Source organism: Ochlerotatus camptorhynchus, unplaced genomic scaffold (genome assembly GCF_037179485.1).
Source record: "Ochlerotatus camptorhynchus isolate MF236.1 unplaced genomic scaffold, CSIRO-AGI_Acam_v1.1 ptg000251l, whole genome shotgun sequence".
Lineage (NCBI taxonomy): Eukaryota > Metazoa > Arthropoda > Insecta > Diptera > Culicidae > Ochlerotatus > Ochlerotatus camptorhynchus.
Window position 1 is genome coordinate 2505593 of NW_027040741.1, and position 22762 is coordinate 2528354.

Sequence of the window (22762 nt, forward strand, 5' to 3'; positions counted from 1 at the left end):
CTCTCTGTCACTAGTGAGGAGACAATATTCACCTCATGTGATGTGACTCTCCATGCAAATTAAATGGAGAGTCAGCTCACTAGTGACAGTGAGTCACCTCAAGTCACTGGCAGTGAAGTATATTGTCATTGTGAATAACCCAAGCAACACAGTTCGCCATAAACGACAGTCTCAATTGTAAAAAATTAGGTCTAGTCACTTATATCGAAGACAAAAAATCAAGAAGACTGGCAACTTTGCCAGAATCCAAACGACAGATACAGTAGCGCTGCACTTGAGTGAAGGGAAGTAAAACCGTTGGTCACCGGTTCATGAGTTGATGGGTCGATATGTAGGGTCCAGGTGTGTGGAAGTTGCCTCCCTAGCGGTGGAAGCATTGGTGCTCAGCACGGAAAACAAGATCGACGGAAAACAAATCAAGGAAAGAAAATAAAAACGTCAAGTTATATATTATTGAATTGTGACTTGTTTTGGCATGATATCAGTTTATTTTTCCATCATCAATTTACAAAATTTATTCTTCTGGAGAATTTAATGGGGCAACTAAAGTGCATAAACTGAGATTCCATACTCCAAAAATTTTCCCCTGCGAAGGTGACTATAATATAAAATGAAGCTATTAAATTGTTATTGTTGTACAATTCACATTGATTGCTGTCCGGGTTTGTTTGTATCTATTTTCTATGCAACCTTTTTTATTTTCACCTTGATCCGATGGTTGGTTCTGGAGATAGAACCAAAAGAGTGATACTTTGCGATAAAACAGTAATACTCACTTAACTTTCTCGGAGATGGCAGAACCTTCACTCAAATCGGTTCTGATTCGATTTTGTTAGTATATAATTCTCATCGAACCCTATTAATCTTCATCTCGATCAAATATTTGATTCTGGAGCTAAGACCAAAATAGTGATAAAACAGTACCGGCTCACCTTTCTCAGCGATGGCTCTACCGATTTAAGTACAACTGTTCCCATTTTCTTTATAGTTGTTATAGCTGTTGTTCTATAATTAGAACCCTATTTATTGAATTTCATGTCGATTGGTTGTTTGTTATCCGGAGGTATGACCAAAACAGTCATATTTTGCGATAAATCAATAATACTCACTCTCCTTTCTCGGCGATGGCTAATTCGATTGGAGTGCAACTGGTTCCATTTTGTTTGTATTTAGTTCACATAGATCCTTATTGAAATTCATTCCGATCGAATATTTTGCTCCGAAGATATTACCAAAATAGTGATATTTTGCGATAAAACAGTAATACTCACTCACCTTTCTCGGCGATGCCTCAACCAATTCGAGTGCAACCGGTTCCATTTTGATGGTATCTACTTATCATAAAACTCTATTGAATTTCACGTTTGCATTTGAACTAATTTACCTCCAGATTAAAAATCCCAAGCAGTGAGAAGGCGGACTCTCTCGTAAAGGTAGGCGTTCAGGAAGGCGAAATGTATGACAGACAAATTTCACACGATGAATTTTACAATTTAATTCTTAAGTCGTCGTTACATTTATTTATTCCCGAAAGTTTACGATGGCAAATTCAATAAATTGTCATTTGTATCATTGGTTTCAAACACAATTACAGCTATTTGACGAATTTCGTGAACATTCTAAAAATTGAATTAAGATCATTCCGAGAATTATTCCATAGGTATCCAGAGGAGGATTTCAAATGAAATTCTGAGTAATTTTCTAAGTCTATTTTTGTCAAATTCTAAGGTGAATCCCAAATGAATTTTGAGGTAAATTCCATGGTTATTCCCAAGGTTATTCCAAAGAAATAACAAAGAGGAGAGAAATTATAGTGATTTTTTTTTAGAAGAATGTTATGATGATAGTAATGACGTTAATGGAGTGGTCTGCAGAGAATTCCTGTAACGTTATCGAGAAAATTTCAAAAGGATACCAGAAAGAATCACTAGAGAAATTCTGAAACGAATTCTTAATAGCTTTCGAGATGACTCTAAAGAAAGTCTTGAGAATATTCCAAACAAATGCTACAAAAACAAGATGGATCTGCCAAAGTCTAAGTTGCGATCTGCTGCACATGTTCAAAACATGTGTCAATCGTCAGAGAATACCATATGTTGAGGATTTTGACGTAGGATTACGTCTTTCGGCAACATATTGGGATGCAATTTCGAAAAACCAAAATCGACCACATTACGAAAAGAGGTCAGGTTTTGACCACACATAACTCTGTCAATAGCAAATGGATTTTAATTCTAAACAAGGCAAACGATTGGAAATTTGTCTACCAATCTGCTAAATACTTTAATAATTTTCAATAGGTCACTATTGAAAAATACACAAATGTCCAACTGTTGCGCATTCCCTGACACAGATTTAAAAATCGAATTTGATCCTGTCTCACTGAACGGTGCTCATTCAATCACCGTGTGTGGTGGTATCCGGTCGTCGGTGTTAGCAGCACCAGCAGCAGCAGTGCTTTCGGTGTGCGGCATTGAACATCGTTCTCCAGTACACAACGAAATGCAGGCAGCCTGCAAGCAACGAGCTGGAGAGCTCACATGAGCATCCATAGAAGGAGGAAGAAGCCGCACCGCTATGGATCGGTGTTTCTTCGTGAGTCGCTACGGGTCATCTATGCCAAACGCATCACCCTTGCTCCAAACAACATACAGCTCGCCAGCCTCATCCGCGTTGATGAACACCCTAAAAGCTCAGCATGACTCAACCATCACGACAAAACGGTCCTTTTCAGGACCACCATAAATTTGTTAAAGAGTATGTCTTGGACATTTGTCAAGTTCATCAATCGGATGTCAGTTCTTGCAAGCAGCTAGCTATCAAGGCTCATCAACCTGGTCTATAGAAGGTGTAGAATTGTAGGCCTAAATGTATTGGTGTAATCTGTGGGTCATCTATGCCAAGCGCGTCACCCTCGTTCCAAACAACATACAGCTCGCCAGTCTCATCCGTGTTGAACACCCTAATAGCTCAGCATTACTCAACCATTTCGACAAAACGATCCTTTTTAGAATTACCATAAATTATTGTTGTTTTAGAGTTTATTTTCATTGAACGTTCGCTCGCCTTTCTGCCAGCCACATCACCCCCGAAGCTCTTTGATACTTCACCCAGCAACCAAATGTTTGTCGTCAACTGCGTAACAGTATTGAAGTGGTACATACAAATTCTCGCAATGACCGACTACCACATGACCATGTCAATTAACCAGAGACACATCGTAAGGTTTTCTCCAGGACATTAGAAAAAGCTAAAAAATCTCGAATTTATATGATTGATCGCGATTGGAAAAATTTGAGCAAGAAATTCCTCCAATATTTTTTTGTTATTATTATTATCTATTGAATAGAACAAAAATTCCATGCGTATTGTGTACGTAAATGTGAAATTTTGTCATCAGAAAACGAGGCGTTTCCGTGATGGGAAAAGTGGTTTCCCTAACACAGTAGCCGAATATTTATATCAAGCACTGAGCATGCCAGACGGTAAAAAAAAAACCTTGAGTCGCCATTGAAAATTTAGACGACTGCTGAATTTATGTATGGGCCCAAATTAGGGGCATTTAGGCCGACATTACATCCATTTCCCCATACATATTTCATTTCCGCACCGCTATTACTTCCAAAAATATCGAGGAAAAATTTCCACAGCATTGTTCTTAACTAGCTTCCAACCCATCGGTCCATTCCACAAATGACTAATAAAAGAGTAAACTAAAGACTAAGAGCTTGAATCCAAGACATATCGTCCAGGATTGGATTGTACTGCATGAACATCGACAGAGCACCTCAAAAACAGAACTCTCAAATTGCTTCCGAATTTCAACCTACCGAAATTTTTCACTGATAACGATTAAGAAATCAATTTAATATTTGCTATATTTTTGCTGTGACATCATAACTACCTTTCGTAATCCTGCATCAAATCTACGGATACAACCTCTTACTTTTTTACTCAATGACGTTGTCAATATGAGAGCTGATCATGAGTTTATTATCTTTCAAGTTGATTCAGGTATAGAACTTTGGGTACGAAAACTTATAATTTCAGATGCAGAATTTGGAAATATTTTTAGCATTTTGAAATTTCGAAAACATGTTTTCATGTGTCAAGGCTTGCAAAAACTTGAGACATGACTTAAAGACTTCAAATATAGTATATAGAATAATTACTGTTTGGCTCCGTTGAACACTTATTCCCGAATTGCGACAACCATGGGGTGTAAGGAATTTGATTTGCTTTACGGATTCCGGCCCTGCACGGTATTGCTAAGCTGATTTTCATCGTTGGTTTTTGTTAATGGGAATCTCATCTCTAAATTTGATCTCCTCTGCCAACATTATTTTGACTTTAATGTTCACAAATGACGGGATGGGCGATTAAGCCTTGTTCTTACAACAAGCTTCTCCTAATCGAGGTTATCAATTCTGCAAAGCTAAACTGAACTACTAAAGCGATTAATACATTAATAAGAGCAAATATAATATACCTACATGAAACAAAATGCAAAAATTGATCAACTTAAACCACAAAAACAATGACTCACCCGACTCAGGTATCGAAACAAGCTACTTCATATAAATTCACATGGATGAAACTGTATATGTATTTAAAACACTTGAAAGTCATGTTGTATCAAAAGTGCTACAACAACTAGTCATCGCGTGAAGCACTTTGGTTGAGAACGAACGAAAACCCGTTTCCATCTGTCAATTAATTGAAAATCTCTCGATCAAACTTTTAAAACATACTTACGCCCAAATCGGACTAGATCAAACAACCCGGCATCGTCGTGGATGTGAAAACACACAAATCTACCTCTGGGAAATCGCACAGTACACCCAATCATAAGACCACTCTATGCAAACCACTAATACAGACAACCACGAGAGCAATTCAAGAGATTCTATAGAAGTTAATTAAATCACTTTTTATGCAGAAGATTGTATTCAATCGAAAGTCTATTGCCCGTCGTTTCAAAATCAATTTCAGGGATACCGATGGTCAAGGTTAAAAATGTTGAGAGCTATGTACCTATCTTGTGTAGAATCAAGCCACGCTCAGATGGATGACAACGCATATTCCACTACCAAAGCTCGTCGTAGGGTCCACACGTGTATGTGAGCGAATGACTTCGAACTTTTGCCTTAATTATACCGATTATCTCATGCAGAGGTACAAACTGGATTATCTTCGGAGGACTTGCTGTGGTCGCTAATAGTTTTGGCCTGATTATAAATCCAACTGCAGTCGAACAAATATAAAAAATGCCACATATGGTGGCCCATGTTCCAAATAAGATAGTTATTTATGAATTTCGCTCGTGCCGAACTGCTCCAAAATGAGGGAAACCGAAATTAAACCTCAAATAAATCAAATCAAATTTATGGATCTCGCAGTGCAACCGCAACAGGCAAAGGATTAATATGAATTCTAAATGTCATTGCTGCAGCATCGGTGAATTCACGTAGCCGGATGCAACCTGACGATAAATGGCACCCGCGGTGTCCCGAGTTCCAAGAAGTGATGCTTAATAATTTACATATCGATTCCATACAGGGGGTCCCCAATGCCATCGGTTGATGGAAATTTGCAGAACGATAACAATAAAGGTGTTATGCTATGGTGCTGATATACTTTTTCCGTTTCAATCCAAGAGATTTTTTTCTATTACTGCCAACATCGATGATATTTGTGATCATGTCTTTGTCAAGCTTTGAATGTAAAACACTTCCACCCAAATTTTAATTTTTGAAAATACCATAATAAGCTTTTCCATGGTTCTAAATGAGTTAAATGTTGTCAGAATACATCACAAAAAAAAATAACTGATTACGTTAGTTTCATGAAAATCATTATAAATAAGCAATTGTGAAGACACTCACCATTTCATTGCTCCCTGCTATGCTGTATCATTCAATCTCCTCCAGTTCAATAGCACTTGCGTTCTATCGGAAATCCACAATCAGTCTGGTTAAGTAATCCTATTAGTTACACGTTAACATCAAGGGAACACAAAAACACTACACCAAGCAGCTGCTGCTTACTCTCGCTTCAAGCAAGACGATCTCACAGAATCAAGATTAGAACACTATCATCCAACATTTCACCAATCATCTGCGAAGCGGCAACGATTTCCGCTTCACCATACCGTTAACAAGTTGGCAGGTACACTTCATTTCATATCTCGCAAAAACGGCCAACCTTATCACGGCACTTTATCTTGCACTTTTCTTCGGATCTCAGTCGATGACGATGTTCATAGTGACCACAAGTAAAAAAAAACCCACCGGCTATTACCATCAATCAACAGCTTTATACTGTGGGTTGCTCGTTTCAGCACCTTGGCACATTTGGCAAAGCCTGGGAACACTAAATATCACAATTGACTGGGCTCGATGCTCTGAAGACGCGTCTAAATTGGTTATAAATTATCGCGAAATAAAAGAACAAAAAACAATTTTGTCTAGTTTCCGCCTCGCCGAACAACGATATACAACTGTGAATTGATTCTAAATAGCCCGGCGCTCTACTAGCGTACGAACTGGTTTGCACCGATCTGGTTCAAATTTGACCTGAAAGCAGAAAAGAAGAAAACACATCTAGGTTAATTTTTTGAATTATTGAATTTTTTGAATCTTGTTCCTTTAATTAAGACTTCATTGAGCAGACTAATACAGGTGAAATTCAGTTCTTGTATTTTAGCGGCGCCGGTGGTGTAGTGATAAGCGTGATTGCCTCTCACCCCAAAAGGCCTGGGTTCAATTCCATTAATAACTAATTACATGGAAGTATAATCAAATATTTTATTTGTGGATGACATGAAGTTTGTGTTGAATCGCTTAAATGTGCTCATATATACTGACGATATGAAACTGTACATGGATATCTTTAACAATTCTGATTTGCTACATTTTAAAAATGAAATTGATGTTTTCTACAATTGGTGCGTTAAAAGTCTGGTGGATATTAATGTTAAAAAATGCAATATTATATCTTATTCCAGAAAACACACTACTCTAGATTTTACATGTACTCTAGGAAACCAGCTGGTTGTAAGGTGCGATAAAATTAGATTCTTGACTCGAAGTTGACATTTGTAGATCATCTGAATACCACAATTCACAAAGCAAATAATATGTTGGGATTCATAAAAAGATTTAGTTATCATTTTCAAGACCCATATACCATCAAAACACTTTTGCTTACGTGAGATAAATTCTCGAATATTGCATTGTGGTTTGGGCTCCATACCATGAAACTTATATAAATCGTATAGAATCAGTTCAAAAACAGTTTTTGTTATTTGCTCTTAGGAAACTAGGCTGGACCTCTTTTCCCCTTCCTTCTTATGACTCCCGTTGCATGTTGATAAACAATGAAACACTTAAGAAACGAAGATCCATGATTTCCTTCGTTAATGATATTATCTCACAACGCGTAAATTCAGAAAAAAAAATATTAGCAAGCTTAAATGTTTACGTACCATCACGCATGTTAAGAACTCGAACTCGTATTTCAACTGTCACCTCACAGAATGAATTATGGTAAAAGTGGACCAATCAATAGAATGATGCGAGTGTATAATAATTATTGTGAGCGTATAGATCTAACGATGTCTGAAGATACAGTAAGGAGAACACTAACTGCTAAGTTTTCATCTCGTTGAGTTTAAAACAATTTTTATTTCTTAGATATTTGTAAATGCAGTCTACATTTATTGACAATTTCAAATAAAACGTACGTTTTAAAATAGCATGTAAGGCAACTGCACTATTGTAAAACGGTCTACACTGATTGACGACAAATAAACAAATAAACAAACAAATGACTTTGATCAAAGTTGTAGCTGATAAAGCTTCCCATTAGAGCAGATTTCTAACTTTTGCGTAGATCACTGCAGCGAAGGGCTAGAACGTTGAGAACAAAAAGTTTACTTTCCCCATAGTAATTCTCATATAAACTTCAAATGGCTAGTGCAGTATGAGTTCACATCCAAATTAAATTTTTTGAGACATTTATCAGAACCTGATTTGGAATCGATTGAGCTTGATGAAGCGAAATCAACATTTGAACCACTCAAAGTAGTTAGTTAGTAAAGGTACGGTATTATCAATTTGAGGTAGCGGGTTCTATTCCCGGTTCGGTCGAGTAAATATTTCGTTTTGGAAAATTTCTCGACCTTCCTGGGCATAGAGTATCATTGTTCTTGCGACATAATATGCAAATGCATGCTTTGCACGCACAGTGTTTATTTTTGTGGTTTTCGTGCGCTTTTCGAATAGCATCTCAAACATTGATTTTAGAGGTACAGTTTGTTTGGAGAAGATTCTACTGTTGCTTCCACTTGCTATAAAAACTGTTTTCGGAATTATGAAATCATTAGACGTTATAGGAGTGTGGAAAATGATATCGACCGAGCGTGATCCATTTTTTGGAGAGCACGAGAGATCAACTTTAATTCGCGCGAGATTTATGCTTTATAGAAAAGCGAAAATAATATAAGCCGCGACAAATTACAGTTATAGATACACACGAGGATCCAGTGGAGGTGCCAAGCTGTATTAATCCTAGGCAAAAGGTAAGCTCCAAATTCGCTATTATCGTCATCGTTGGCAGTACTATTCTTATATTTTAAATTAACCATCGACCGTAGAAAATACACGAATTATCGCGTATTTTAATCGTTCGTTACATAAGGGAAATGGCTCTAATTGCTAAAAATCAGCTATTTATCAATTTTATCTAGATAAACGCGTCATTGCACAGTGGTCCAGAATGCAGATTGAGGTGGAATGATATGTTTTGAGTCTGAAATTGAAACTTTAGACTAAAAGTCTCTTCTACAAAATTGTTCCTTATAGTTCTTCTTCTTCTTCTTCTTATTCGCATTTCAAGCTTATTGCTTAGCGCATATTAGCTTATTGCGTGCTCTCAACTTAGTGTTCTAAATGCACTTCCACAGTTATTAATTGAGAGCTTTCGATGCCAATACCAATGCATGAATTTGTATATTGTGTGGCAAGCACAATGATACTCTATGCCCAGGGAAGTCGAGAAAATTTCCAACCCGAAAGATTCCCTCGACCGGACCGGGGAATCGAACCCGCCGCCTCCGGCTTGGTAATACCGTGCCTTTACTGACTAGGCTATGAGGCCCCTTGAGGTTCCTTATAGTTAGGCCCCATTTTTATGACAATGAATTCTAGGGTGGTTCTTATTATCATTAAAATAAAAAATCTAACTTTTTTGTTTGAATAATTTAAGGTATACATTCTTTGGAAAAGTTGTAAGTCATCTTCAAAAAACTTATAAAACTCTTTAAGACGAATGTTTTATAGCAAAATGTGTTGTCTGTATCTCTTCTAATAAAAAAGATATACCCAAATATAGTAAAAAAATTAGTAAATTCGAATTGATTTTATACGAGTTTAGAAAATTATTATTGAGAATAACATAAGTCCTTTCAAATGCCGTAAAAAACATTTTTTTTGTTTGCCCCAACCAGAGATATTAACATTTGAAAAGTGCACATTTTTAGCATAAAAACCTCAATAGCTCTTGATCGGCGAAAGATATTGACAAGCTTTCTGGAGCAAAAATTTGCGCCTTCTAAAGATCTAAAAGTCATTTGCTTAGAAATTTGAAATAAGAAAACTAGAGAGCAAAATAACTGTTTTTTTAGCGCCACCCTAACTCAATTCAAGAAAATAGCTATAAATCGGCCAATTTAAGAGATACAAAAAAAGTTGTTTTCTAAAAAGTTGCTTAAAATCAGCTCAGCTATAACTTTTCCGAAGAATGTATACCTTAATTTATTCAAACAAAAAAGTTAGATTTTAGATTTTAATGATAATAAGAACCACCCTAGAATTCATTGTCGTAAAAATGAGAGCCTAACTATAAGGAACAACATTGCAGAAGAGACTTTTAGTCTAAAGTTTCAATTTCAGGCTCAAAACATATCATTCCACCTAAATCTGCATTCTGGACCACTGTGCATTGGAACGATACTAATGGATATTTTGGTCGCTATTGAAAATTTAGTCAATTGCTGAATATAGGTATGGGCCCAAATTAGGGGCATTTAGACCGACATTACATCCATTTCCCCTACCTAAGGAGAACTTAATCGTACTTTGACGTGAAGCGCTGTAGATTGTGAGATGCTCGATGACCCTGGAGGGATCATTTTTGCTTAGTGAGCAGAAAATCACAGTTTTAATCCCATGCTCTTCCACAGCACAAAAAATCGGCATCGTCATTTGTATATTTAAGATTAACCATCAACCATGGATACTATTTGTATTATTGCGTATTTCAGTCGTTCGTTACATACCAAGTGAAAACGTAGTCGCGTTTAGTCGCCGAGTGTTATGGTTCTGGTTATGCTCGATAACCCTGGAGACATCGTTTTTACTTACTGAGCAAAAAATCATGGGTTTAATCCCAAGCTCTCCCACAACTGAATAAACCACCATGGCTGGATTTAGAGAGCATAAAGCGCCATTAACCAATATTTGAATTGTTTAAATCATTATCGCATTGGAACGATTCCTTACCTCTCAATAAGCCATAAACTTTAAAATCCACAAACACTAAATCACATAACATATGTCGAACTCGATAATCAAAAATCGACCCCATTTCAGTGATTTCAAGTGGTATAGAAAGACAACTATCTGTCAAATTGATAATACCAGCTGTAAAATGAGAAAGGGGTTCAAGGGGGTAGTCAATTATATTAAAATAATTATAGCGTGGTTTATAATTCTCTGCTTCTCTTAGAACTTTTGAACTTATGTCTTGGTTTTTCCTTAACTATTTACGTCCTTTATTTATAGCTATATAGCTAGCTCCTCCCCTTGCGTCACACAGCAAATAAATATATTAACGTTTGCAATCAAAAAAGTATAAATTTTTCGCCGATTCTGTATGCAATGATCTGCCAACCAACGATTAATCCTGAAATGTCATTGTAAACCATACGTATTGTTTTTCTGAAGTTATGGCAAAAAAGTGGGGAAACTCCACGCCAATACTTCTTCTAATCTTAAATCTTTTTGTATACTTAGAAGAAAATTGTATGTACCTTTTTTTTCGTTAAACTTTTTTTAATGTTTGGAGCCAACTGCATCAACATTTGATTTCATTTTGGATTCGTAGGAGGAAAAATACGACCCCGCAAATTAGGAGTTAACTGCATACATTTTGAAGTCCAAAGAGAAGCAGCATCATTTTGCAACAAGTGTCCCGATTTATGCGGAGATTATGCAGTGTTTTGAGCTGACCATCGTTTCATTCGCAAGAATTTCGCAAGCAGAACGATAAAGCAAATTGAGTGCTTATTGATACCTGTAATACCCAAGGATTCAATCCTCCATATGCTTCTCAGCTACGGCCAAGGCTGTGGCCAATTGAAAATGTTTTGAGCAAAAGATCTACTCCAATTATTTTGCACTAATAACGTGGAAAGATTGATTGAAAAGGCAAAGGAAGGGAACGGCTATATTTTCTAGCAACAATAAGCACTATTTACAAACGAAAGTAATCGTTTGAATCTATATTACATAGGATAAGTGTACCAGTATTGGCATTAGTGGTCCAGTTTTCGGCCCTATGAAATACATTTTAATGGCTTTATTTGCATAGGTTTCTGCCAAAACATATGTTCTTACCTTGTATTGAAACAAATTTAGAAGGTATGTTAAAATGTGAAATTTTAGATAAGGTCAATTCGACGACCACTAGGGCCTAAAACTGGTATACATACCCTAGTTATGTTTCTAGATTTTTCAGCTTTTTATAAATGAAATTATAAATTTCAACTTTTTTATAAACGTCAACAGAATATTACATGACACTCATAAGGGGCTGTTCACAAACTACGTAAACAGTTTTTTTTGGATTTTTGACCCCCCCCCCCCTCCCCCTGCGTAAACAATTGCCCATACAATTTTTTTTTTAATTTGTATGGGCCGTGGATAATTTTCAACCCCCCCCCCCCCCTACATTGTCTACGTAGTTTATGAACAACCCCTAAGTTGACTTACTAATAGCACAGTGAACAATATTATTCATATAAATGTTTAATTACACCTATTCAACGCAAACATAAAATCTTCGAATTGTTTGCATTCAATTACATTCAATTATCGCAATTTACGCAATGAATCGAATGGAATTCAATCAGGTCAAAGAGACTAAGAAATATTGCATCTGTAAATATGCAATATTACTGGTTAATAACGCTCTTGATTGGCTTCTGATCGGCTTGAAAATGCTAGTTAAAAAAACCTTTGATAAGCCCCCTGTAGAGCTGGTCGAAAAAAGAAAGGCCGCATTATCCGATGTCAATCATACAAGGTCTGTACTGGTGTTAGAAGCAGAAATGTTGTAAACATTGCTGCGCAAGCGAATGACGACGATACGTCAGCACAACATTCCATACTGCGAACAGCAGACGTGACATCACAGGTAACAGTTGTTTCGTGTAAAAAGATAAACTCTTAGGTGAAATACGAACACCACCTTACACATTCAACTGTGTAATACCAATAAGTCAGTTGGGCCAGACCTTGTATGATTGACATCGCGCATTACCCTGGCAATTTACAATTCGCCTTCACTCTATATCTCTTAACTCTTTGGTAGAATCCCATCAGCAATCGTCAGTCTGTGCGTGAAGCCTGGTGGACATTTCCTTTTCTTTTCACTCCTATGAAAATCGCATAAGATACTATCAAACTTTGTGTGAAGAGATGGTGGCTCGCTGGTTCTATGATGGAGTGAAGAGATAAGACAAAGTCCGCTAGATTTCATGCACATATTTTCAAATGCATATGGGATTTTACCAAGGAGTAAAGAGTTGTAGGGTCGTCGTCAACGTCAATGCTTACTGAGTATGCAACCATATATCTGCTTTTCTTTCATAAGAGCTAATGTCGCAAACGTAAACTTTTTCTGCGAATTTTCCGAGAATGAAAAACCACTCAAGTCAACTAAACGTAAACTGTGTAGAGGGAGACTCCCCCTATCCAATAGAATTGATCGCTTACATGGAATTACTTTGAACTACAAGAAATATACGAAAGAAGCCATTGTTTACGTTTTAGACATTCGCCCATATGAACGCACAGTAGTGTCGATATCCCGACAATTTTGGTTTGACAGATCGATGGCCAACTATACCAGTTATACCACTGAGGTAACACAAAAAAGGGGTCCACTTTTAGAAAGTTATTTTGCATGCGGTTCCACATATGTTATGTGACTAAATCCAATCTTCGAAGAATAACGTAACAACGGATTTCTCGTGGAAGTACGAAGCTGTTCTCTGCTCGGTGGTATCTTAATCACAGAAATATTGAAATGCAATTGGGAATTTGCTCGTGTTAATTATAATGTCGCGTATATAATACAAGCTGTGATGTTTTCGGTATTTTTAGAAAATAAACCGTCGGTGTTTATGATATATTGTAATTCGAAGAGCCTGGAGGGATCATTTCTACTTATTGTGCAGAAAATCATGGGATAAAACCCAAGCTCCATTGTATCAAGCGCTGCGCCGTCGCCGGTCGTCCTGCGTCGCTACATTCAGCATTTTTTTTTTTTCCAAAACGAGCCCTGCTGCAGACCCTACCGCATGTTTCCAAAATCCCAGTGCTTTCTCATGGAAGTGCAGAGGTGTTCTCGGCTTCCTTCCAAGGGGGGGAGGTGGCTGTCAAATACGAACAATCGTCGCCTACCTCGCATAGCTGGTTCCATACGTAAACAAGCCATAAGAAACCTACAGCGTTTGTTTACGTTTGGAACCAGTTTCATACAAGAATGATCAGTAGGCTGATTTGACAGCACGTCCCCCCCCCCTCCCAGCTTCCTTCAAAGCGAGTATGACGTCATCACATTCCTTTCGACCTGCACTCGGACATGGCGTGCGCTGGTACTGTTTAGTCATCAGTTTTTACACATTGAAAACAAACATCATCTGTTGGTTCTCTGTGTAATAACAGCAGATCTAGAAAGCAGTAACTCAGTAGCAAGCATGGGCGGTCAACATGCACATGCTCATTATGCAATCATTAGATGTTATAATGATAATTGGTACTTCTAAGCTACAAGAAGAGGTTTTGAAGTTGTGTTTGACACATAAAATCTGTCAATATTGCTTTCACAGCGTCACAATCAGCGATTTTACGATTCATGAGCCCTCACTCTGAGTGAACGCACAAAAATCATAAAATCGCTTATTGTGACGCTCTGAAAGTGGAATTAACAGGTTTTGTGTGTCAAACACATACTTTTAAATCTCTTCTTCTAGCTTACAAGGCATTATAACATCTTCTTTTTATTTTGCGCATTTCAAGCTTTTTGCTTATCGTAGATAAGCTTATTGCGTGCTCTCAACTTAGTGTTCTGGATGCACTCTCTACAGTTATTTAATTTTTTTTATGCCTGTCTCATTTTTGCATTAGTATAATTATATAAACTTAGTGTTCTAGATGCACTTCCAACGTTATTAATTGAGAGCTTTCGATGCCTGTATCATTTTTACATTAGTATAATTGTGTGGTTAGAACCATCATACTCAATGCCTAAGGAAATCGAGAAATTATCCAACCCGAAAAATTCCTAGAGCGGACCAGGAATCGAATCCATCCACCTCCAGCATGGTCTTGCTGTAGCTTGGCCTTTACCGGCTCAGCGAAGGGAGGCCCATTATAACATCTAATGGTTAAATAATTCCGAAATACAATTTTTTATAGCTAGTGAGAAACTGTTGTCATTCATTTGCTAAATTTTATCAGTTTACAAGTTCCTTATTTTACAAGAGTAAAGCTTGTGTATGCAATTAATTATAAAATGTAGGGCTTTAGTCCGGAAAGGCAAGCTTATTCCAATGCATCGTATTGCTTTCCATCATCACTTCGCACCCTTCAGAACTAGCTCCCTATTTCAGCTTTCTTCCCATTTTATTTTTTGTTATCCATTCTTACACATAAGCCCTGAGGAAATGTACAAAATCCTGAGCGAGTAACCGCCGCAAAGGTCGTCATGCTGATATAAAATAGTCAAAAGAGCATCAGACACGTACCTATAGGTTGAGCAAAGCAGAGGCAAGGCATAAGCATAACCAACTAGCCAGCCAGCAATTTAATCCAATTTTCCTCGATGCTTTTGTTAATTTTATTACCACCCATACACGTACCTTACCGCCCTACCTTACAACACAAAGACAAACTGACGCGTCCCTAACCATGGATCCGAAACCGGACTTGAGACGTGTCGTCTTGAGTGGAAGTTGGCAAGTTAAGAACCTGAACCCCCAGTCGACAGACCAAGGCGAAACCAAATCCTCTTGCGGTTTTCCAACGTGCCACTTTCAAAGATTTAGCGAACAGTCAGTGTCCCTTCAATATCTTCTCATGGAATAAAAAAAAGAAGAACGAAAATGGTGACGGGCGTTGGTAAGCCGTTCTTTCCGACGCTCTTTCTTAACGGTTCGAAGTGGCTATATAGGAAACCATACGACTTGTCACCACCATACAGTCGAATGATGTTATAGTTTCCAGGGTGTTGATTTAAATTAATTTCCTTGGCTTGGAAGGTATGCTATTCTAGCAGGGTTTGACCGAGCATGTGTCGTAATTCTTAATTAGGGGTTCGGTCTCGAATGGCGCTGGAACACCCCTGCAAATTGAAGTCTTATGCCAAACCCACCTAATAATTACCAAAGCCATTTATCATTCCGGACTATTTTTTCGCGGATCCGTTGATTTACAGCCGATTGGATAGGTGCTGTTGAAGGGAGAGGTGGGCATTATTATAGGGGAATTTACGTATTCTCGTCAATCTAAGCAGCGTCTGCACTTCTACTAGCATTTTCTCAGCGTCACGCACATATATGATGTGTCTGTTTGTTTACATTCATCTGCTGCTTGCTTCTCTATCCATTCCAATCACAGAATTTTTCAAAACGTTTTGAAAGCGTTTTTACAACGCTCCAAACTTCTCAGGTGAGTGTGACTATTGTCGGCAGCCTCTTTTTCTTCGGCAACCTTCCCATTAGAACTGCGTGTTAACCAGCTGTTCTATTATCGGCAACTCGAAATCAACCCCATTTTGTAGTGCGTATGCTTTATTTGAAGAAAAATGTAGCATTACTGGATTGCTCGATCGTTCAAATATAATCAGATTGAAGCTGAAAGGCTAAACAATCGTTTGGCAACATTCAGGGAAGTGCGTTGATGGGAAAACATAGTGAAATTAACGTTTAAATTTTGGTTGCCGAAAACAGTCAGTGGGTGCCGAAGCCAACATTTACCCTACTACACGCTGAAGTCGGTCTGCAACTGCACAGCCACCAACTATCGGAAGGCAATTCGTTTGACTTCTCAGCAGGAGTCTTTGATGGTTTAGAGCATCGACGGGTGGCACGGGGAAATTGATTTCAGCCAACACTAGGCAGTAGGCAATTTTCATACATAAATTAAATCCCGTAAATCCTTCAACTGTTTCAGCACGGTTGGCAAAGACAACCGAAGACTACTTGCATTCCTTGTTTATTCTATGTTACAACATAGTAGCGAAACGCTACGAAAAGATAACTGCAAAACACGTGTACAATTCATAAAGTAGCTTTATCATAAATAAGAAGCAGACTAAAAATATATCAAATTACGTCACCACCCGTCCGGCGAGTCACCAACTTAAGTGAACCGAAAACTTTGTTTTTTTTTTGTCACTTGTTTTTGCCTGCTTGATCCCCACTCGGAAGAGGAAGTCAGGTGCTGGTGTCAGAATACCAAAACTGGCTTTAATTCAATAAGCACCTGAACATAAGAAATCGTAAAGTCCATTTGCTTATCGCTGGCGGTCTCCGATTTGAGCACATTTTGTTCCTACTAATGTTCGCAAAAGCCCTCGTGGTAGGCAAGTCCATTTTCGTACGCCCCAGCAGCAAAAATGGGAAAAGGTCATTGCAATAACAGTTGAACGAGAGAGCCAGCGAGACGGCGAGAAACGGCTGGTTTTTTTTAATCGGGTTTTTGCTTGGCTCACTCGCAGTGCAAAGGAGGAAACCAAAGGTGGACACAACTTCAATAAATTGTGAATTTATTATATGGATTGAGTGGTTCTCGATAGACCAGGGAGGGCTTCCCGATTGGGTCCGCGATAGCCCGGGATAAGAAAAATTTGCTTTCAATGGGCATCAATTGTCAAGATCGCCAGCTGAGTTTTGACCTCGGCACTTTGCAGCAACGTCAGTGTGAACTTGCGAGTGAAGGCGGATTCGTATGCTAATACGGCGCTATTCATATAGGGATATGGGAATGGAAAATAACTATTAGGATTAGCGGTTTGTTTCGACATATTGGTTAGCAGCCGTCGTGATATGTTATGAATGATATCGAAGAAAAATGTAAAGCAAGTATCAATGCCTTCTTGGAAAACCAATACAGACTACGGATTTTAAACTATGTATTGTGGTGGTTTACAAAATAAAGGTTCTTTGGAAGTCAACACCATTATTAACAGATCACTTGTAATTACACAGAGAGCCAACAGATGATCTCAAATTTTGTAATAGACAATACCAGCAATGGATTGTGAAAGGGCTTGAGCATAACCCATGATCACGGCTTACCAGACTAGATACTTCAATTTTGTAAGAGATGAACTAGCCTTAGGCTAAAAATCTCTATAATAAAGATTGAAAGAGAACTTCAATTCTGTCATTTTTTGTATGAATGTGTATGTTTGTCATCAGAATCGGTGAAAAAACATGTTTTCATTGTAAATATACATCAATTTTCAAAACCTTTATAATGAAAATTACACATCTGTGGCCTAAAAATTGGATAAAGTTTAAGATAACTACATTGAAAAACTTCTGTGTGACCCCGGAACCGCTTGGTCTTTGAAGGGTATCAGCCTAAGCCCCGAGCTGCTGGTCTTAAGCCAACGGCAGCTCCCGGGGTGGGCACTCAAGGCCTTCTTTTTGGTTCCGAGTCCCAGGGCGTTTTTGCGTGGAGGGGGTCTCGGAACACGGATTCCTACAAAATTACTCGCGGACAACGGTTAAATACATTTTATTTAATTTCTTCAGTACGCTGTTGGATGAAGCGCCAGGTGGCGGTGACGACATATGCGAGACAGGCGGTGAGCTAGGTAATACCGATGGTAGTGGCTTTGGAAGTAACCGTGCACATGGTGCTGATGGTGTTACGGGGGCCGGATAGCAGTGGCCGGATAGCAGTGGCCGGATAGCAGTGGCCGGATAGCAGTGGCCGGATAGCAGTGGCCGGATAGCAGTGGCCGGATAGCAGTGGCCGGATAGCAGTGGCCGGATAGCAGTGGCGGGATAGCAGTGGCTGGATAGCAGTGGCCAGATAGTAGTGGCCGGATGGTAGTGGCCGGGTAAAAATGCACGCAGCATCGCAGCACGTACAAACAACAAAGATGGCGGCTTGTCGGATGACGAACGTACAATCGCTCTGGAGGCCCCACGATCGTGGTGGAGGCCAATGTTGCTGATGGCACACGCGGGATCGTGTCAGGTACCAACGATCGAGAAGGCGGCGGTCGGTTCACAGAGGCCAAGTAGAATCCCTTGAGCCCAGTGATGGTGGCCGGTAGTGCTGGACGGCGCACACGAGATCGCTACACGTACTCCTCCGTAGCTCCTCGACTCTCGACCCTTCGTCATCGTCACGCTACCCTCTCAAAGAAATCACTTTTCTTATCTTCCGCTCTCACTCCGCTTTGGCTCAGTGGATATCGACACCCACCACTACTGGTTTAGCATCCATCAGTTTAGCTGTTAGTTCGCTCAGCCTATCACCTATAGCGCATTCAAAATAACCGTTGCAACCTGACTGATTCCCTAATATAAATAATCTATTTTCCGTGTTCATTGGTTACTTATAAAAGCAATGTTACCAGCCGGTAACAATATTAAATGCAATGGAAAATGCAACAACAATGAAATCACCCGTTTAAAAAGCCTCTTGCCCTTGAATGTGGCATCCGTGGTGCTGATTTTCTGACACCCCTGTTCCCACTTCGTAGAATATCATCGGGTATCGAAGAAACCCGATGAAAGGTCGGGCTACGATGGGCTTTTGTTCGCAGTCAGGGAAAGGGAACTGTTCCCGGGTCACGAAGCTATCAGGATCCTCTACAACATCAAATACAATTTCTTAGGGCTGCTTGAGTTCCGGGTTTGCCACCATGAGCCAAATCTGGATGAATTCAAATCCCGCAACGTCAAATACCCGCCAGCTGTAAAAAAAAATGTTTCCTTCTACATTATTTACTTTAACGATCCTGATGACGTAACTTCGGCCTACTTCGGTTGATGCTTACTCTCTAATGATAAGCCGTGCTCATGATGTTCTGCTAAATAAGCACAAACGGTCTCTCTAAGGCCTTCGAACCCCTCATATTACATCACACCACTTATGATCGAGTTATTATTGTAACCAAGGAATCAGAAATATCTCTAAATGACAAAATGACAAGCGATCAACGAACCGAATGATAACGCTATGTCAGCAGTGCAAAGCAATAATGATATAATCTTCTTCCTTCTTTTTCATGACAAGCAGCCCGTGCGACACAACTCACTCGGGGCGGTAGAAGGAAACGAGCAAATTGTTGGCAAGCTGCTTCACGAAGTAAAGCCGAACATGAAACACGTGTGTTAATGGGAATTTTTTTGTTATGTCTTTTCTCGATTCATATCAAGCTATGTCCTCATCCGTGTACCGTTCCGATTCAAATTTCGGACGATTCAAATTTCGGACACTTTCATTTTTAATTAAATATTACATCCAGTTAGAAACAAAGTAATAATGTTAGATGATCGTGGAGGGCACTAGTCAAAAAAATTTAAAATTTAAAAGACATGTGGATCATATTCGACCGAGATAATCAACTTTTAAAAGTGTCCGAAATTCGAGTTTAAGTGTCCGAAATTTGAATCGGCACGGTATATTGCAACAAAGCAGGCAAGCAATATATCATTATCCTTCTACGACTCCGATCGAGCTACACAGATAAAAATTCTGAATTTTAATTGTGATGTAAACATTCATTCACGTAAACTTAAATTTAATTTTACACAACCGAGCAACTTGTAAACAATGTTGTTTACAAAGATGGGCTTTTGTATACAATATTTGCTACATTGCATGAATTGTGCTAGAACTTTACATGATATATAATGTAAACTTATATGATACATGACGCTCCATTTGTGTGCATCATATTTAACAGCAATTTACACTACTTTTCGAACTGTGTATGTTACAGAACGAGTTTGACATGGTAGTCGTAGCAACAGTTTTGTCTGTTGGTTGCTTTATGTGTTTGGATTCGCTGGTTGTAACTATTCATATCCGGCACGGACGATGATGACGACAAGTTCCCCAACAGTGTTCACTCGGCTGTCGACAAAAGCAGGCCACTCTCGATGTGTGCTACGCGATCGTCTGTTTACTCGGCAGCAACCATTGTGTGGTCCTCCTCATTGTTCTTCATCAGCAGTTCTTTCGGTCGATGCGTCGTCGACTTTGGAAAGCAACCGTTTCGTGATGAGTGTGTGAGTGCTGACCACATTTTGCGTCCATTGCTGGAATGGACGCGCTCTGACCCTCGTTGGCGTACAACAATTTGCCATACAATGAAACTACTGGAAGCGGCTCCAGTTCTGATGGAGGAGGCTTTTTGGATAGCGGAAGATAAAGTGTTTATTGTGTTGAACCTTTTGACTATAGCTTTAAGATGTATTGTATAGTGACCAAGAATCCTCGGCTCTGTAAAGTCAATTCGGTTGAGCCTTATCAAATAAATTAATAAACAAAAAAAAAAAAAGTTCCCCAAAACACACGATGAGCCAGCCATTTGACTATAGGGGTCTGGTATTTATCCCACGATTCTTTGCTTAGTAAGCAAAAGGCAGCCGAGCCCCTCATATAACAACAAACCGCTTATAGCACCGAGTTGATGATACAGAGAATTAAGGTTGTTTGCGGATGCAGATTTAGCTTTTATTTTTTGTGGATTCCTTGATACCTGGTTTTTGGTGATAAAGAAACCATTTGCGGTCACACTACCAAAGAAATTGGGAAAACTGCCACTAGGAATTGGGAAAAAGATAGACCGGCTAAAACTCCATCCACAAACAACGGTTGTGCCCTTTTCAACCAGCTCCCTCTGAAGAAAATCAATTACAATGTTAGTAAATGTATTACAATATTGTTGTAATTAGAACGAACACCAAATTAATCCATGATAAATGTCCGATGATGCGGATTCATACACTATGATTTCGAACTATACACGCAGGCAAAAGAACGTAAGAATTCCATAAGAAACACTTATGAATTTTAGCCATAAGAAAAGAGTTTGAATTTCATTGATTTGCCTTATGAAAAATAATGTTGACAAAAAATAATAAATCAGAGCAGACTGGAACCGGAAAATGGACGTTGAGGTAAGGCGTGTGTTGACCACTCGCCTTTCCACGCTTGGAAAAATGAAATGGTTCAAGGCGTATAAGAACTACCTCATGTTACCCAAAAATCATTCATAAGTCACGCTTATGAAATTCATATATGTTATTCATAAGTCGAGCCTTATAAAATTCTTAGGTCTATTTTCCTCAGTGTATTCCATTGATCCATAAATAGAAAAAAAAAATTAAAAAAAAATACACCAATTCTAACTCTTTCCATACTTCTCGGAATTGACCGACTATAAGCTATGATAAACTCTGTCAAACATGTTCAAAAACGTTCGGAATGCCAAGTTACACATCTCTAAAACTAAGTTGCAGCAACATGATTGTAACTAAAATTAGTCCTATAGCAGTTACCTCAACCGGTTTGTGACAAGTGTGCTACTACCGAAACACGACCCGGAATACATTCAATCCATACAGAATATATATCTCTACAAGCTCTTTCCATAGCTACGCTGGTGGTGTAGTGGTAAGCGTGACTGCCTCTCACCCCAAAAGGCCTAGGTTCAATCCCAGTTGGCGTCACCGGGATTTTTTGAGGCATAAAATCTCAGCTCACGAAGGGAAGTAAAGCCGTTGTATCCCGACCAATGAGCTAGTTGATGGGTCGATAGGTAGGGTCCAGGTGTAGGAGCTGCCTCCCTGGCGTCGGTAGCATTGGTACTCAGTACGGAAAACAAGATCGACGGAAATCAAATCAAAGAGAAAAAACGCTCTTTCCATATACTTTATCCTGCAGCCAATCCTATCAGCGGCACAAGAATTATCATAGACCATTGATCTTGCTTAAATTTAGTTAATAAAAAGGTGGTAGTTGGATTTTTCACAAACATTGAGCAAATTTTTTTTTTACGCTGAATGAAAATGGTCGTTAGTTGAATAAAAAAATCCGAAATCGGTTATAATTTTTAAATGAGCACGCTTAGTTATATCTGAAAAAAAAACATACTCGAAAAGTAACATTCACCGGGATGTATAGTACACTACACGTTAGCTAAGTTAATAACCTTTAACTAGAATGTAATTAAACTGAAATTCCACTACCTAAAACAAGCTTAAGTTAATGTTCGCATTTCAAATTGTCTAAATGAACCAGATAAACACGAGGATGAATGTGGAAAGGAGGAATGCGTCTTCGATGAAGTGTTTGTGTTTGAAAAGTACCTTCTTTTGGTGGTTATAAACACTAGAGTGGTCCTCAAATTGATTGAAATTAAAAAAACTAACATTTATTTA

At 38.7% G+C, this 22762-nt stretch overlaps 1 protein-coding gene across 2 annotated transcripts in view; it reads right to left on the minus strand.

Annotated features, from left to right (window-relative positions):
• The window catches only part of Cad99C (cadherin-99C), a 396119-nt gene that overhangs the window by 304396 nt on the left and 68961 nt on the right, over positions 1–22762 (minus strand). For both annotated transcript variants that reach the window (XM_065226462.1, XM_065226461.1), the window contains exon 2: positions 5886–6575. The gene's annotated coding sequence lies outside the window, so the exon portion shown is untranslated. The remainder of the gene's footprint in view (positions 1–5885; positions 6576–22762) is intronic.